The sequence below is a fragment of the Vicugna pacos genome, chromosome 3 (genome assembly GCF_048564905.1).
Source record: "Vicugna pacos chromosome 3, VicPac4, whole genome shotgun sequence".
Classification (NCBI taxonomy): Eukaryota; Metazoa; Chordata; class Mammalia; order Artiodactyla; family Camelidae; genus Vicugna; species Vicugna pacos.
The window spans coordinates 111,449,439-111,468,836 of NC_132989.1; positions in this window are offsets into that span (position 1 = coordinate 111,449,439).

Consider the following 19,398-nt stretch of genomic DNA (forward strand, 5'->3'; position numbering starts at 1 on the left):
TTATTCCTAAAGCAAGTTTTATCAGCCAGAGGGCAGTAGAATGTCAAGTGAACATGTCCTACCTCCATCATAAGAGTTTGTCTGGAGAGGACAGGCGGTGACTCACAGGCCATGTTAACACATTAATTTCTAAATTGAAATTATTCAAGCATAGTAAGCTTTCATTTATTTATTTAAGGGGTGTTTCTCACCTTAATACAATTTAATGTATGATCAGTAAAAGCAGAATTACAACCGCCATATATCAACAGTCTCCAGAGACTTCTGCTTTATTAACGTGCATCATAATTCAGCACAATTTAGCTCATGGCATTGAGGCACCAGACTTGAATACCTGCTGATTAATACTTGCTGTGGAAATGGTAATGTGCCAGTTATGACCTGGGTAAGGAGTGAGCATGGCTGATGGACTGCACAAGTGGAGAAAATAATACTTTCACCTAGTAACTTATCAAAATGATGAGTGATTCCACAGAGACGTTGCCAGCGGAAGTTAATCACTGTTGAATGAAAAAGTAGTCACACAGTTTTAAAGACGAAGATGTTAAAATTATGTGATTTCTCCATACTTTTCATATTTTATTATTCTTGGTGTTTACTCTCTGTATGTTTTGCATTTGTTCCTCCTGTGGTCTTACAGTATCACCATATTATGCAGTCGTTGGTAATGTCAAGAACTGATCGATTAGCGTAAAGAAACATTTTATGGATCACTTTCTATTTTCTAGGCATTGTGTTAAGACTGGTGAAAGAAAGAGTAATAAAATTTAGCATCTTCTTTCAAATATTTTATAATCTAGTGGGAGGGAACTTGTAAACATATAATTTTAGCAGAGCTAAATGCCAGCTAAGTGAATGTTTTGGTATATGAAGACATTAGTACAGCCATGAGGACAAGGCAAGTTTCAAATACACCTTTGGAGGTTAATAATTATGATAAAAATCACCAGTGGAGATTAAGCAATTGTTGGTACAATGCTAGCTGTTAAATCGTGAAAAAAGGTTGTAAGTATCTTTTAATCTCCTAAAATACTATTTTTTGCATTACATTCTGTTGCTCTCACATTTATTGCAGTAGCATTCTGGGAGATGAAAAAAATAGCTCACTTCCTGAGTAGGTTTTCTATGACAGCTTAACTTAGACAACCATGATATGTGGCCCCTATGAGCCCAATATTCTCCTATTGGTATATTTATTAAAGTAATTTTATTTTCATTACTATTATTTTTACTATCTATTTAAGCTCTATGATGAAAAACTTTCATTTTATTAATTCTTCTGGATTCCATATAAAATGACTTCAATTATGATTGATCTTCTTAAGTCCTTTTTTGAGCCATGTTACTTTCATGTTTCTGAGTCTTATGCTAGGTGTGGTCTTGTGTGCAGCATAATTTTTTGTCTGTAGATTAGCCTGATTCTATAGCTGAAGATTGTTTTCCAAGTAATAGATTTCAATAAAAATCTTTGGATATTGGGGAAAATAAGTACCTCATGATGTTGGATATACAACAGAGCATCAGATGTGAAGGACCATACAGTGTTATTCATGGAATAGGTAGAGAACCATACAACATAGTCAGTATGCAATAAATATGTATGACATGGAGTAGGTGTGCAATAAATATGTATGGACTGTAGGATGCATAAAAAATAAAAGAAAGTATATCTAAGCAGAAGATTTAGAATTTATTTTCTCTTTTACAGTCCTACTACAACTTGAAGGGTCTCTAACACTGGACAAATTCTTCCGTGTCTGTGGAAAGGAAGCAAATTCTGTTACTATAAATATTTTCAACCTGGAGTCTTGCATGCTAGTATAATGCTTGTTACCCAATACACTAACATCAAGTTCTTTCTCACATCAGTTTTTCAAATCAAACATTAAATGGGGTTTATATCTGCCCCCTCTTTTTAAAATGAAATTCCTGAAAACATACATAATCTGAATTCTTTATTATACTTTATGGTTTAAAGTAATTTCTAGATGAAAACTCTAAGGCAGCTACACCTGCTCTGGAAAGTATAGTTGAAACAGCTTCTCCTTCATATCATCTATCAAATTGCTGATTTTGAGATACCAACTTCCCACGTGGCTGAACAATGCATGCTCATACCTGCATATTTAGTTAAAATATGTCAATGATGTTTATCAGTTCTTGTTTCTTATCTTCCTCCTTTTGCAGGTTATGTGTCAGAAGAAAAGCTGAGCTTTTCTTCTAAGTTAGACATAAATTAAAAACAACACTGGATTTGCACAGCTATGTGAGAAGTAAGACTTCATTATTTGGATTGAGACTTCAGGCATATTGTATATATATAACCTGTTCCATGGACGCTAATCTCTTCAAGCCTAGAAAATACTAAATATTTTAGCGAGAGTGGCTTGGATAGAGACTGTGACAGTAGATTTAGATCAGTCAGATCAGGGAGATTGCGCAGACTCTGAAGATACCAAAGGCTGAAAGAACTGTACACATACAGCGCTGTAGTCAAATTGCACTAAGGAAGATCTGATTATAGCCTGATTGCTCTCTGGCCGTAGGTTGGAGATGGGTGAGGGTCATGGGCTTTGAGTTGAATGCAGTGATGAAAGCATCTGTGATGCTAATAATGTTTCTCTAAGAAATGACCCAACTGAAGAAGTTGGGTAATATGACAGGTCTCTCTCAATGTATCAAAGGCAGAATGAGTGTATTAATTTCTTCTAAAATTCTACGCATGGAATGCCACGTGTTCTCCTGTGTACAGTCAGCTGCATTCCTAAAATCCCTTGAATCAGTTTGCACAGTTCTATATTCTGCAGGTGGAACCAGCACATGCTTGAGAAAACGAAAGCAAGTGAAAAATGAACATAAGAACTGATGATCAAGTCTGGGATAAGATTTATTTTGGAAATAGTTTATCCCTTAACATCTTTCTTAGTTCTTACAAGTTGGCTGTCAATTTATTAAGATCACTAGGCTGTAAATGAAAAAAAAAAAGCCTATGGTGTTAGATGGAATATGAACCAGTTCTGACACAGTAGTTTTTCCCTGTGGATACTATTTAATGAGAGATACAGAATATAAGGTGTTGGGACAGATGTTTCAGCTGTGCATATCATTATCATAAATTCTGCAGTTGTTTTCTAATGGTCATTTCTTAGGTTTTATACCTGTGTTGAGGTAATATAATAACAAAATACTACTCAATAAAAACATTTCTGTGAAGGGCTACAATAAAAAGATCAAAGCATGATATGACATGAAAGTAGATTTTTAAAATCTATTATCTAGAAAAAAACGGTGTATTTTGCTAATTTTTAGTCATATGTGGCTATTTCAGACTGGGTGTCAATTCGAAGCCCACACGACCTTGAGGAATCCTGAGGAAAGGGTTAGTGAAACTTGGAAAAGTCCCAAGCAGAGTATTACAAGCAAAAAGACATGGAGGAGGATCTTAGTGAGGGACCGCAGGGAAATAATAAGAATGCAAACAGAAAATTGGAGGAAAGAAGACCCTTGTTATTTCCTGGTGGTATTTTGGTAACACTGTAATCTGCAGTAGTGTGAAATGTAAGATATGTGCCTAGTGAACTTAATAACGTGGCTAAGAAGATTTCTAGGCAGAACTGACTTCTTTTTGCTGTGTAAGAAAGATACAGACACAGAGAGAGGAACTAAACACAAAAAAGCCAGGATTTCTCAAATTAGGAAATAAAACTCTTTTTCATTCCCATTCTCCTCTGATGGCAGACGGTTCTCAAGTGAAATAACAGCTTCTAAGTCAAAGGTCTAATCTAGGTTGCTATCATAGAAAATATGATAAAGATGAAGCCAAGGGTTATGATGTAAAACCTTTTGTTAAGACCACAGAAATATCTAAGCTACTTATTTGACAATATGAATTACATTTTATGGAAAAGATGACTCAGGCAACAGAGCTAAGAGGCAGAGAGAAAAACCACCATGAACAAGGTTGGAGCCCTAATCAAGGAACAGGGAACATGCGCCTGGCTTGATTTGAGGTCATTTGTCAGTATTTGAAAACAAACAAAAAATCAAACAAAAAATGTTATTTCATTTATACAGGGTTTGGCTATGCATCAAATTCTGGGTTGCTGGTTATTTTCCGTTTCCGTCAAGCATTTGCTGTCATTGATGAAATCCTTATACTGAGCTTTTGATCTCTCTACTCTGTGGATAGCGTGGACCTTGCAACTGTCAACATTGTCAAATATTTCTCTACATACTTTCTCCCCTCTGAATATCCACAGGTTTGAATTTCCCTGCTGTTTTCCTTGACTAGTGGATACAATTTTTTTGACCTATCTTTTATGGAAAAAAAAAATCCTATTGAAGTCTCTACTTTTGGGTTTGAAGCTTAGCTTTAATGCTTAACGAGGTGAATGGGGTAACATTTCTTAAACTCTCATGACTGTGTGTTTTTATCTATAAAATACTGAGTTTTAAAGTCTAAATGAGTAAGTGTTTTAGAGACGTGAATACAATTAATTGTCGTTGAAGATTTAGCTATTCTTTATTACATGCCAGTATTATTATTGCTCTTTGAAGTGACCTGCTAAATGCCTAGACTCACTGAGTTGACATGTGACTTCACAGTAGACCGGTCCCTTACAGAGGCTCCGGCATGAGGCATCAGTGAAAAATTCTTAAAAGAATTTATTCTAGAGCTCTAGGTACTGGCTGGTAGGGCTTTTGTAATCTCTTTATTTCACAGATGAAGGCTTCAGCTGTCCTAAAGTGTTTTTCACTTAAGAATGTGTTCGTTGTGGGAGGTGAAGACATGAAGGCTCATTCTCTGGGTTGTAAAGTCCTACAGATTTTAACAAACACATTATGTTGTATATCCAAAATTATAGTATTGTACAAAATAATTTTACTGTCTCAGAAATTTTCTCTGCTTCATCCATTCAATCCTTTTCTTCTCCAGAATTCCTGACAACTATTGAACCTATAATTTACCTTTTCAGTGATGCAATATCTTTGGACCCATATATTACGTAGCTTTTTCAGATTGGCTTTTTTTCACTTAGAAGTATGCATTTAAGATTTATTCTTTTTTTTGTGTGTGGCTTGATGGCTCATTTCTCTTTACTTCTGAATGCTATAACATTGTAAGAATGTACCCCAGTTTATTTATTCTTTTATTAAAGTTCATCTAATTGCTTCCAGTGTTTGACAATTAAGAATAAAGCTTTTATAAACATTAGCAAGCAAGTTTTTGTGGGGACTTAAATTTTAAACTAGCCGTGTAGATACTTAGGGTCTAGATTTTTCAATTGTATGGTAAAACTATTTAGTTTGGCAAAAAGAAAGAAAGAAAGGAGGAAGGGAAGGAAGGAAGAAAGAAAGAAAAAGAGAGAGAAAGGAAGAAAGAAAGAGAATGAAAGGAAGAAAGAAAAGAAAGAAAAGAAAGAAAAGAAAGAAAGAGAGAAAGAAAATTCTTTCAAACTGTCTTGCAAAGTGTCTGTGCGATTATGAATTCCCACTGGCAATGAATGAGAGTTTCCTGTTGCTCTGCTAGCAACTGGTATTTTCAGTTGTTGAATTTTAATCCTTCTAATAAGTGTGTAGTAGTATCTCCTTATTTTAATCTAATTAATCTTCCCCTATGCTTCTTATCATTTGTGTATCTTCTTAAGTAAGGTCCCTCTCCTTAGATCACTTGTTCATTTTTTAACTGGGTTATTTGTTTTCTTATTGTTAAATGTCAAGCTCTCTGTTTATCTTGAACAAATTTTCCTTATCAGATTTTTGTATGTAAACATTTTTCCCAGTCTGTGGCTTGCCTTTTTATTATCCTAATAGTGTCTTTCTCAGAAAAAAGTTTTTACTTTTCATAAATCTAGCTTATCAGTTTTTCCCTTCATTTACTGAACTTTTGATATTATATCAAAAATTCATCACCAAACCCATAGAATTTTCTCTTCCATTTTCTTCTAGAAGTTGTGCAGTTCTGCCTTTTACATTCAGGTCTATAACCCATTTGAGTTTTTTTCTTTATGAATCATGTAAGGTCTGAGTAAAGTTCTGTGTTTATGGATATGGAAATCCAGTTTTTCCAGGACCAGTCATTCTACAGTTTCTTCGATTAATTATCCTTGCTCCTTTGTCAAAAATCAGTTGACAATATTTGTGTGGTCTCTTTCTGGGCTTCCTATTCTGTTCCACTGTTCTATATGCTTATCCTTTGAACAATACCACACTATCTTGATTACTGCAGTTTATAGTAGGTATGAAACTGGACAGTGTGATTCTCCCAATTTTGTTCTTTCTCTTTAGGACTGTGTTAGTTTATCCAGGTCTCTTGCCTTCTCATGTACACTTTAGAATCAGATTGTTAATATCTGTTAAAATAGCTTCATGGGATTTCATCCAGGTTATATTGGATCTGTAGATCGAGTTGTGAACATTTCTCATCATAACATTGATTCTTACAGCCTATGAAAACTAAGTCTCTCTCGACTTATTTAGGTCATTTTTATTTCTCTCAACAGAGTTTTATTGTTTCCTGCATATAAATATTTATATTTCTGTTAGATTTTATACCTATTTCAATTTCTTGGGTGCTATTATAAATGTTATTTTTAAAATTTTAAACTTCAATTTTTCATTTGTGCTATATTGAAAAGCAATTTAATTTTGAGTATTTTAAAGTGCAACACTGTTATACTCTCATTAATTTCAATAGTTTCTTTTTGAGTTGTAATGTTATTTTTTAATAGACAATCATGTCATATGTAAATAAATTCCCCCAAATATATATTTTTAGTCATAAAGCATTTTTATTCAAACTTCTTGTTTCCTTGAATCAAAATGTGTACACTTGCTTTTTTCCTAGATTTTTCATTATGATTTATTGAGAAAAATAAAATAATAAAAGTCTTATACTAGTTCAATTGTTATATATCTTGCTTGAATTAAATTCATCTTCCATAAACTTAAATCTTTAGGTAATTACATCTTTGGAATCTATCTTTAAAAATAATTTTTATTGAAGAAAAAAGTAAATTGTTAAAGAACAAATAATTTTTAAATTTTGATTTTGAGAGAAACAAGTATGTTATACACTTTCTATCAGAAATGTTTCTTTATATATCTTTCATTTGTATCAATACATCAATTATGTTGCTGATTGCTAAATTTTAATATTTTCCATAAGCATATGAATAAAATTTCAATTTGTGAAAATTACATAGATTAACTATGACCCACATCTTAAACCTTTAACACCAGTCAGCTTAATTTTGACCATGTCTGGAGTTAAAAAACTAAACTCTTTTCAGTTTTTGTAAGTATTACCTGGCAATGTTTTATTATTCAAGTTCTGTCCTCTAAAGCTGATGTATGGGCTATCACATAACTGCCAGAATTTGAAGATCAAAAATGTTAAAGAACCATGGTAAGATCAGAGGAGTCATTCTATAAGCACAAACTTTTAAACATCAGTCTTTCCTAGATCTTTTCTTCACACTTTATGGCAATTTATGAAAGATGAAAACTTACAAGAACTTATTTAATTCACATGTCCTATTTTTTGTCTGAAGAGTTCCTTGATAATTTGACACATCAGATGCAAATAAAGGGATCAAGAGAGTAAAACAAGAATGCATGTGCTACACATTTTCTATTTAAATCCAATGTCTGCTTTCCAAAATGTGACACACTGCATTTTTAGTGAGATGCAGAATTGATCACTCTGAGAAAAAAAGAAATACGTGTAAAAATTACTTTTCTTTAGAGTTTTTTCTAGTTCCTTAATTATGACAAAAAATAAATGTTTATAATGATTATTTTATAATGAAATAACAGTGGCATCAATAACCAACACTATCATACAGATATAATACTATAATACAAGGAAAATTCTATTATGTGATATAATAATTTTATTCATTTTATCAATGATAAAATTAACAGTAACTATTAATTGCTACTAATAATGCTAATACAATATTTCATGGACAAGGTCATTGAGGCTTTGTTGCATTCTTGTACTCTTAGCTGTGGAGTTTGAAATCAGTCAAAACCTGAATACTTCAATTTTCAATGTACATTATATAAGTAACCTAACACTTCCAAGGTGAGAACCAAAAAAAGCTCTGCCCATTTTCCCACAATCCTTCTGGAGCTGACTTACGGAGCAACTGAAGGCAGTGGTTTTATGTGGCAGACCCTACGCCCCCACATCTGGAGTTCTACTGAGAGCCTCCTTTGCTAGAGTCCTGCTATTACTATTCTTATTTTCACTCCCATCCAATGACCTAGACCTCGTGTGTATCACAGATAATTCATGTGCCTTAATTTTAGAACATTCTTGGTTCTATAGAAACCAATTTGAAATTTGCAAAAGCCAAGACATAAAAGTAATTGCTTAAATCCTGTTGTGATGCAGGTGGTGGGGTTCCTCACTTTGACACTCACGGTGCCCATTTTAATAAGTGTATAGGCATAACCTTTTTCCTTATTCCTGGAAAACTTTGGTGTGTATTTAACATGTTACAAATACTGTGTCATATTTTATAAACACAGAAGTAATAAAACCAAAATTATACATTATATAAGTAATACAATCAAAGCATTGAATTCTTTGAAAATAAAAAAAAATGTGGTATGAAAGAAAAAATAAATCTTTAAACATGCAATTTTCACCAATTAAAAATATAAAAACCCATTCATATTTGTAAGCTTCTTAATGCTTTCACTTTCTTTCTTATTTTTTCCATAGTTTTAATAGTTAAATCTTCATGTATTTACTTTTGCATCCTGTATTTTTATAAATAATTAAATAAAAATTTACAGTGCTATTGTTTAATTTTATAACTTTTGTGTTTATAATAGCTTCAGACTATTCCATTGAATACTAAGAATCTCTTCAATACCGTATGTCTCCCATGATTCCTTCTCCAATGGCATTTCTTCATAATTATCTTGGATACACTTGATACTGGAAAAAAAATCTGAGTTTATTTCATTAATCCTCAGTCTTCCTTCTCCTTCTGCTATATTTCTTTTGTTTTCCAAGCAAACTTTTCTGTACCTTTGTTAATTTCCTTTATCCCAGCACCCACTCTTCTCTCTCTCTAAAACCCAGTACTTGTTTGATATATGTCTTGTATGTGCATTTGTATTTGTGTACATGTGTATGCTTGTGTCTGTGTGTATCTGTGTTTTTAAAAATATTTTTAAACTGATATACTTTTATTGTATTTGTTTTTTAAATATATTTCTTCACCAAAAATTGTTTTCGATTATTTTTCAGTGTTACTCTAGCTACATATAGTAGTTCATTTCTTCTAGCTGCTTCATAGACCACGGTGTGCATTCACTACATTTCAGTTATGTATTTCCTAAGTCATGGAAATATAGGCTGCCTCTAGCTCTCTGTTACCTTCAGTAAAGTCATGGCGATTTTATTTGTGCATTTTACTTAAGGGCTATATGTGAAAAGTTCTCTGGTATACGCTGGTAGTTTAGAGGGGAAAAAGCATACTTCGTTTCCATCAGAAATTCTGTATTTTTAGACTAAAGAGCTATTTTTCTATCACTATGCATAAAGCAGTCTCTGGAAAATGCCTCCCTTAGAGCTGTCTTTGGAAAATGTTTTTACAGCTGTGTATTTGTGTATGTCTTCCAAATTAATTTTATCTTTAAATTAAAAAAAAATCTGAACAGTGGATACATAATATGGAGAAGTAGAATTACTGAGAAAGATCACAGTTCAAAATAGGCATACATTTTATGACAGAAATTGCAGTTTGGAATGAATGTTTCTGCTCCTTTTTAGCCCATGGTGAGGCGTTAGGGAATAGAAGCCACTTTTCAAAGAGGCTGCGTCAGTAGAAGACTCAATCTTAACTCAAAATGTTTCATGATGTGCAAACAGCTGTTTTACCCAAATCTATTCATATTCTAGTCTTAAATTAAACCCTCTGCAAAGTGACAGGATTTTATGGCTTCTGGATTTGAATTCTCTTCTTCATTAAAACACAGTGTTTTATACCAGGAAAAGTGAGAGGGCATCTAGTTTTAGGTGGAAGATTCCTACCTTTTCTCTATTCATGAGGGACTTGCTGTGAAAGCCCTTTAACATTATGGGTCCCCCATGCTAGCTTATGTGATTATTTATATTTTTGTATATTTATCTGAGACCTTCAAGTTACTAATTAATAATTAATCACTTGAAGATAATTCTTTATGCCGCTCTGTCTCTCTAAAGCTGATCCAAGGACTGACCAATAATAGAAAGAAACCAAAAATAAAAAAAAATTACAGCTAGGAATTATTTTCTGAATTTCGGGGGAAACCAATCTTCCATTTTAAAAAATAAGAAAATTACAACCTAGATAGATAAAGTGAGTTGCCTGAAAACTGACATTTTACATATTTTATAAAGCCAGAGTTTAGAAAACACAGTTTTCTCCCACAAAGTGATCTAAAATAACCTGTATAGTGCTAGCATGAAGTGGGACAACATGTGATCCAATAAATTCCTCCAAAAAATGAACGAGAAAGGATCACATTCTGCAGTCAGCAAGACATTCCGGATAAACCACACTTGCTAGTCAAACAATACATCTTTTCTATTTTATTCCCTTTTTAAAGATGCTCATGAAGACAGTGTAGCTGTCCATGGTTACAAAAACTACTAAACTGAACAGTGCCCCTTCAGCAATGTCTAAATACAAATGCAATCATTTCTATTTATCTGTGAACAAAGTTTTCAAAGCCTGTCACCGAACTTTCTCTTCACACCGTAGCTTATCCAGCAGCTGACCTTGGTTTGATTAAAAGTTGTACTAAGTGTTCTGGATTCAGCAGCTGCCCTCTTACCCCTTGATTTCATGGTTATCCCACTGCCTTGAAATCAAGTTGCCATGTGTACTCATCCAGTGAGAGCACCTCCGTATCCCTCAGTCTCGCCATACCTTAGAGTTTTTGCCAACGTGCGTTTACTATTTGAAAACAGCTCTGATACTGAGGATGAGTCTATCAGTTATGCTGTTTCTGAAGGAAGCAAAACAGATAAAACAAAATTCAGAATATCAAGTATCTCTTCAGAGTAGTCACCAAGAAATCCTCCTGTTACCAAATATGCTTATATTTGGGGAGAATATGAGTGGTATTTTTAATGTGTCCCAGAACTAAGAGTGAAATCAGTGACTTTCTGATTCTTAGACTCTGCATTCCTTTCTCTCCAAGAGTTGAGTAACATAATTAAATCATTAATTCTTTTCTTTTTCTTCAAATCTACATTTGGCTCCACTTCTCTGAGGAGGTTGTTTGGAGGAATTTCAGAATTTTGGTGCAAGAATCCTCAATTATGAATCGATATTTCAATTTTGATAGTATTCCTAAGCTTTTTACATTCCATTTCTCAGATTTTGTCCTGTCCATCTACACCTAGAAGACTTTTCTCCTTTCATAGCTCCTGTTCTAAATAATACTGATTTGATACTAAATTCTAACTTGACATTTTGGCAGTCACTGTCTGTGTAAGTATTTCTGTGATCCTCTCAGTCTGCCTGCTTAGATCTTTGTGGTAGACTATTGCCTTGTTTGTTCCAAACAAATCACATCTCCTAGAATTCATGTCTTTGTGAAGCACCTCCCCCATAGACCTTGGGTTTGGCCATTAGAACATTTGCAAGCATAATGCAAACAAAGCTTGACAAATGCTTACTTACACATGGCGATTTTCCTTCTGGAATGCTCCTTTTTGGAATCCCGCTGCCCTCTTGTGAGGAAGCCCAAGCTAACCACTTAAAATGTCCCCGAACTCTCTAAACAAGCCAATTTGATACAATCCCTAATATTTAGGGATACATATTAGTATACCTAATCTATGAAGACAAACAAGAGGATGTCACAGAACGTGAAGTGGTTACCTTTGCAGATTTTGAAGTGTGTGAGGACACGTTATCAAGAAGGGCAAAAGGAGATGTCAGAAGTGTAGATAACATTTTATCTTAAGCAATCTGTTTTGAAAATTGTTATTCTTTAAAATAAACATGTATCTCATGTACTTCTTCTTGTATGCTACATTTTGTGATGAAAAGAGATTTAATGATTTACTGTCACATAACAAACATAGTAACTGGTGTTAGAAGTAGACCTAATATAATTACGTTTTGCATAAGCATATGGCAGTTTGCTTAGCATTTCCCCATACATAATCTCCCTTGGTTATCCAATAGAATAGTCTAGTGATGAAGATTTTATTTTTTATCATACTTGCAGACATTTTATGGAATTGTGTAGAAGGATTAGACAAATTGCCCATGATGAAAAAGTGATTGATGGAAAAGAAGGACCCAAACCTAGATATTCTTGTGCCAAGATAGAAAGTTTCTTCCACAATATCAAGTTTTTTTGGATGCTTTTCTGACCATCCTATTTTAAATACATTTTTAGTGGGTCACCTTTTGACTGTAAAAGTAATAATTCAAACTTTTTTATTAAGCATTCCAAGTGTGGTAAGGTATTTTTATGATACAACAGTTAAATGTAAAATAAACTTAATAAAAATGTTACATTTTTTGTAGTCATTACTTAAGAATTCCCAATTCTTATGCCTTCCTACAAGGCTTATTTTTATGTGGAGTCTGTGTTCAAGGATGGATGCATTGTTACTATTTCATTGGTGAGTAAAAGTCATGTATCTCATTTTCTGAAGAAAGCTTATTTTGAAAACATCATTTTGTTGTCTCCAACAAAGATTTATTTATAGAACAATGCTTTTAACTTTATTGCTCTCTAAGAGTTTTGGAAAAACTTTGAAGCTACGAAGTGTGTTCACTCATATTAAAACTTTGAAATGTCTTGAGTTACAGCCCACTTGTTTTAGAAGATAAAAATGGCTTCTCACTCTTCAGATACTTCATTAAATTTTCCACTCATATTTTTCTTGAGTCAGACCAAGTCCATGACATATAAAGGTCTGTGGTGGTTTTGTGAGCTATTGAAGATACTGTAGACGTTTTGTCTGTTTTCCTGCACAGAGCTGGCTAATGCTAGCAGCACATCATGCATTCTTGACAAACAATGGTGGAAAAATACATTAAGACCAAGAATGATAGTGTAATGTCACTGGTGAAGCACAGAACTCCAGCTGAAACTGTTAAGGCTGCTTTTTTCTTATGGGCTTTATTTTCTGAATGGATGTTTATAGCCAGTTGCTTTGTTTCTAACAGAATGAGAAAAATACATTTCCCCTAATTTGTGCTGTCCTTTCCTTTTTCCGTCTAAATTCATCTCAACTCCCACATACTATAATTATATATTTTCTCAGTGCTCAAAAAAAAAGCGAAGTGAAATGATCATGATGTTTAACATACTAAATAATATGCACCCTGAAATAAATAATATAAACTAGTAGTAATATTGAACATTTAGAAAATATATTGACTGCTTTTTAGAGGTGTTTTAGGTTCATAGAAAATTAGAGCAGAAAATACAGAGATTTCTTGTTTGCCGCCTGCTCCCACATGCATAACCTCCCCCCCATTATCAACATCCCCACCAGAGTGGAACCTTTATGACAATAGCTGAACCTACACTGACACATCATGGTCACTCAATCTTCATAGTTTGCATAAGGGTTAATCCTTGGTTTTGTACACACTACAGATTTAGACAAATGTATGGTGACATGAATCCACCGATGTCACATTCTACAGTAGACTTTGTCTACCCAAAAATCCTGTGCCCCACCTATTCATCCTGAAACCCAACTTCTAGCAACCATTGATTTTTTTTTCTATTGTATCCAGGTTTACCTTTTCCAGAATGCCATGTAGTTATAATCATACTGTATGTAGCCTTCTCAGATTATCTTCATTTACTTAGTAATAATTCCCTTAAGTTTCCTCCATATCTTTTCATGGATTGACAGCTCATGCCTTTTGAGAGCTGAATAATATTCCATTGCATAGATGTACCACAGTTAATTTATCCATTTACCTGCTGAAAGACAGCTGCTTCCAAGTTTTGGCAATTATGAATAAAACTGCCATAAACATCTGTGTGCAGGTTTTTGTGTGGATGTAAGTTTTCAACTCCTTTATGTAAATACCAAATTGTATGGTAAGAGCATATTTAGTTTTGTAAAAAACTGCCAAACTCTCTGACAATGTACCTGTATCATTTTGTATCCTCATCAGAAATGAATGAGAGTGCCTGTTGCTCTATGTCCTTGCTAGCATCTGATGTTGCTAGTATTTTAGATTTTGGCACATTGAAATTTTGAAAAAAATGTAATTTATTTAAACTAATTCATGTAACCTTAATCAAGCTAAATCCTCACACAATTAAATGGTAGTGAAAACCTTGAGGAGATAATGTTAATAAAATTACTCAACTATTTGATGCATAAACACACATTAATAATTATGATCTTATATATGCCACTCAAATAAAAACTGTTTCCTGAAGATCTACCATTAATTGTCAAAACTTTTAAGATATGTCTTCTTTGGAAAAGTATATATATGTATTTATTTATTTATTTTCCTTGAGTAAATTTCTTTGACTGAAGAAATAAAAAGCAAAAGTCTACACCATATTTTTTCCTAAAAAGCCATTCATTTAAATACTAAATGGCTTTTCTAGTATACCACTGAAGGGCAATCTCTCAATTTAGTGTAAAAACATGCATGAATTTTGGGAAGTTGATCTATCATTTGTTCATTTGGGCTTATAGTGTCCTTTCATCATGAAGGCAGACTCTAAGGCGCTGGCAGCCATCAGTCTCTATTAACTATTAAGATCTCAGGCTGAGTCACTATGAAATGGCAAAAACTGTCTGTTGATTGCATTAAAAGAGAAAAATTGGCTCATTATATAAAAGAATATATATGACGAATACAATAAAATCCATTAAAAACTGATTACTTCCAAATGTGCTATTTAGGAATAATAATTATTGAAACGAATGCAGTTATTTCACTTGATCTATTGAATAGAAGTGTGTACTTTCTATATAAATCATCAAAACCACCTATGTTAGTGCTCTGCCTACTTACAGGATTAATTCCGGTGTAAAAGCAGTAAAGAATGGGGAGAACTGTGATTGCAGAGGAACTAAAGTATGTTATTTGGCTTTGGTTATTAGTGTTTCCAAATTTAAAACCTTATTGTTATTGAAGTGTGATTATTTGCCATCCTCTCAGTGTGAGTGTTGGCAAAGCAATATGGAGTCAATCTGAAATTCTTAGTGAGAGTTTAAGGCAGAAAAATATGGAAACACAGTATGAAGGTGAAATGTGTTTAAGTTGCAGATTACCACATACACGCTCTCCATTAAATGGCTTAGGAAAAGTAATCATGGTTTTAAGTCTGTTCTTCCTTGTAAACATCAAAATGATAGGTTCATAGAACAAATTAATTGATATTGAAGAGTCTTCTTTAATGTACAGTATATAAGTGTTCATTTGGATGAGTCTAGAAAATATTCTGGAATGATGCATCAGCATTGATAACCAGGACTGTGTGGTCTCTGACGGGTAGTGTCTGTTTGCTCTTTTCTCATTGAGCTGTGAGAACTGACAAGTTGCCAGTTATGGCTCAATGATTGTTGACAGTTGGGTTTCTTTGGGGATAAATTATTAAAGGATGTAATAAACAACAAGTTAGCTCTTTCAGGAATAGTGAGCATTTCTCTATATTAAAATGCAATGCAATGGTGGGGGGTGGGAAGGGATAGACTGGGATTTCAAAATTGTAGACTAGATAAACAAGATTATACTGTATAGCACAGAGAAACATAGATCTTGTGGTAACTCACAGAGGAAAAAAATGTGACAATGAATATATATATGTTCATGTAAAACTGAAAAATTGTGCTCTACACTGGAATTTGACACAATGTTGTAAAATGATTATAAATCAATAAAAAAATGTTTAAAAAAATGCATTGTAATATAAGACGATGAGAAGCCCACCTTTACTTTGGACTTGATTTTCATTGTATCACATTTGAAATGATGTTGGCACGTCACAAACCTGCAGTAAGCACCAGGAACTTGTGATTTCTGGGGATGAGATCGGATGTGTTGTATGTGTGGTATCACTCATCTCCAACTCCAGAAAAAAAATAACCTCTGTGCGTCTACTGCTACACAGCAGTAATATGTGAACATCTGTAGACTTACTGAATTGTTTCAATCAACCTGATTAAAATCTGTTTATAAATCACTATTTATAAATCGTCAATAATCTGTTGTCAATAAAAGCAAACATTTCATATCTAAATCGACACAATTTAGATCAACACAATAAATCAGCACAATAAATCTTGGAACACCTGGTATAATTTTTAAAGTTAGTTGATGCTACTTTTAATTAATTTGAACTCATTTCTGAGACAAAATGAGTGATTTAAAAAATTGTTAGGACTCAAAATTCTTTGAAGTAACATTTTCAACAGACAGCACTCACTATGACTTATTCAATCACTGTCCACAGTCCATAATTATTTCACATCTTATAAAGTCACCTGCTCAAATAATTCATATGACCCAATCTACCTTCAGAGAATAAACCTTTGAGTTTAGAATTACACAGAATAATTAAATATAAATATTCAAAGATGCAATGCCACAATCATAGAGCTACATCCTACATGGCTGTTATCAGATCATTCCCCAGGAGTAGGGGGACATTATACCAAAAGAGAGTAGATTTGAGGAGGAGGTAACAATCCATTAATACACAAAAGGGAATATGACCTATTGCTAATGCTGAAGAGACAAGAAGTAGACATCAAAATCAAATTTAGACATTCTGAAGATAGGGGAGTCATACTTATGCTCATTGGAGAGAAAACTTTTTTACTTTTTCCAGTCTTCTTAACTGATCTGCCTGATACCAAGACAACAGACTAAACAATTGATTTCCTTAAAGGAACCGGCCCCTTTTTGCCCTACTTGGGGCTTCTTAACTGCTGTACATACAATGATCCTAGTTTTGGGGCCATTATTGAGGCAACATAAGTTTTCAGTTATATATCTTCACATAGAAACAAACAGACAGAAAAAGCCCCCCAGTCAATTAAAAATGTTTGACAGAGTTTTCAGTTAATACTGATATTTGGTGAACTTAATTTAAAAATTAAAATAATTTGTAATTTCCTATTTAAAAAACAAAACAAGACAAAACAAAGTGTCTGTAGAGAAATCAGTTATTCCAGAATTAAGTCCAAAAAGTCAGCACCCAATTTCCATCTTGTGCACAGGTCAATAGCAAACATTCTGTTTTGTATGAAATTTTACTGTTGCTCTGCTTGACCTGTAGACTTACTCATTTAGGTGAAATCCTTTTCTAGAAGATCATAGCATGAAGGTAGAAACTTGCTATTTCATGTAGAGGACTAAATGGGGTTACTCTGCAAACATCAACAGTCTAGCTATCATTAGAATTTCAAGATAATTACCCATTTCAACTCCTTACCTCTTGATAGAAGCAACCATCAATCACTTGGGTAGGTCCTTCTAGGTTTACACTAGGTCATTTGACAGTGGTCTTGACTAAACTCTCTATTACATTTGGAATACTCTCATCTAATTACCGAGGCTTTGCTACCCTCTTGCCTTTTTGGAGGTTCGATTTAGCTCTCGATCAATTGGGGAGAATCTATGTTACTGTACTCCTACATTCTCAAGTGCATGTTCTAGACTGTGAAAAAAATTTCAGTAGGAAATTGTGATCTTTGCCCAAAATCCACTCATTGAGTGACAGTCTAGACCTCAGACTTAACATGCTGTTCCTCCAGAATGTACCTCTTCAGCAGGCCAATAGCTTTGAGTTCACTAAATTCTGTGTCATGCCCAATGTGCCACGATGAGCACTCAATAAATGCTTCATTAGAATGAGGATTATTACATTTTAATGCAGAATATTGAAAAATGTAACCCAAATTTAATTATTTCACTATTTTCTTTCCTTCACGTAAAGACATAGATACCACTGAATTCATGTTGCCTATAGAAATAAAGGATTTAGAGAGAGATCAATGAAAGAAAGAAACCAAAGAAAAGAATAATACTGAGCTTTAAATAACACTTTACGAAAGCTAATTCAATCAACTCAGAAAATCTATGCACACAAATTGAGCTGAGTAAGATAATATCCTGCAATCATTCCTACAAAAGAGCTATAAATGAAGTGAATGAATGAAAATTTTACATAAAAGTCAATGGTTTATGTGGAGTCTAAAAAAAAGAAAAAAAGGAAAAAAAGGGCACTATGAACTCATCTACAAAACAGAAACATATTCACAGATATAGTAAACAATCTTACAGTTACTGGGAAAAGTGAGTGGGAAGGGATAAATTCAGAAGTTTGAGATTTACAGATGTTAGCCACTATATATAAAAATAGATTTTTAAAAAAGTGTCTGCTGTATTGCACAGGGAACTATGTTCAATATCTTGTAATAACTTTTAATGAAAAAGAATATGAAAATGAGTATATGTATTTGTATGCATGACTGGCATATTGTACTGCACACCAGAAATTGGCACTTTGTAACTGGCGGTACTCCAACTAAAAGAAACAGGCCAATGATGAACTGGTCAAAGCAGCAGAATATAAATATTTTAGAAAGAAACTTGATAACATTGACCTTGCACTAATTTAATAAGACTAAAAATAATGATTATTGGTGCTTTAAATCATATGCCAGATCTCAAATGTTAAGGTGCTAGTTTAAAATCTGCAAATGTTAACCATTCTGTATAAAAATAGATAAACTTTTTTTCCTTCTATATAGCACAGGGAACTATATTCAATATCTTGTAATAACCTTTAATGAAAAAGAATATGAAAACGAATATATGTGTATATACGCATGGCCAGGACAGTCTGTTGTTCACCATCAGTAAAATGCTGTATAGAAATGGTGAAATCTGACATATTTGCTTTTTTAAAAGATATAAAGGGGTAATAATTTAGTGTTTTAGCATTATGTATTATGTGAGCTGTTGAATTTTCACAAATATTTTATCAGCTTGAGTATATTTCTAATTATTCTAGCTTGCATAGCATTTTAAAAAATCATGAATACTGAATTATATCTTTTCATGATTCCGTTGCTATAATAAATACATTTATTGATTTTTTTAACATTAAACGAACATTCATTCCTAAGGATCAATTTCTGGCAGTGACAGAAACTCCACTGACCAGTGAATCATGGTTCTGGAACCCTAAAGGCAAAGAGCAATGAAGGAACACCTACTGAAGGAAATATATGAAAATTCAGTAACAAAAGTTATGGAGGAGGTGAATAAGACAGCTGGCAAGACCTTTCTTGGAGGCTCATACTAAAAACACATTTAATTGTATGCTTGAAGTGAGTGAATTGTATGAATTGTATGTGAATTATGAACAGTA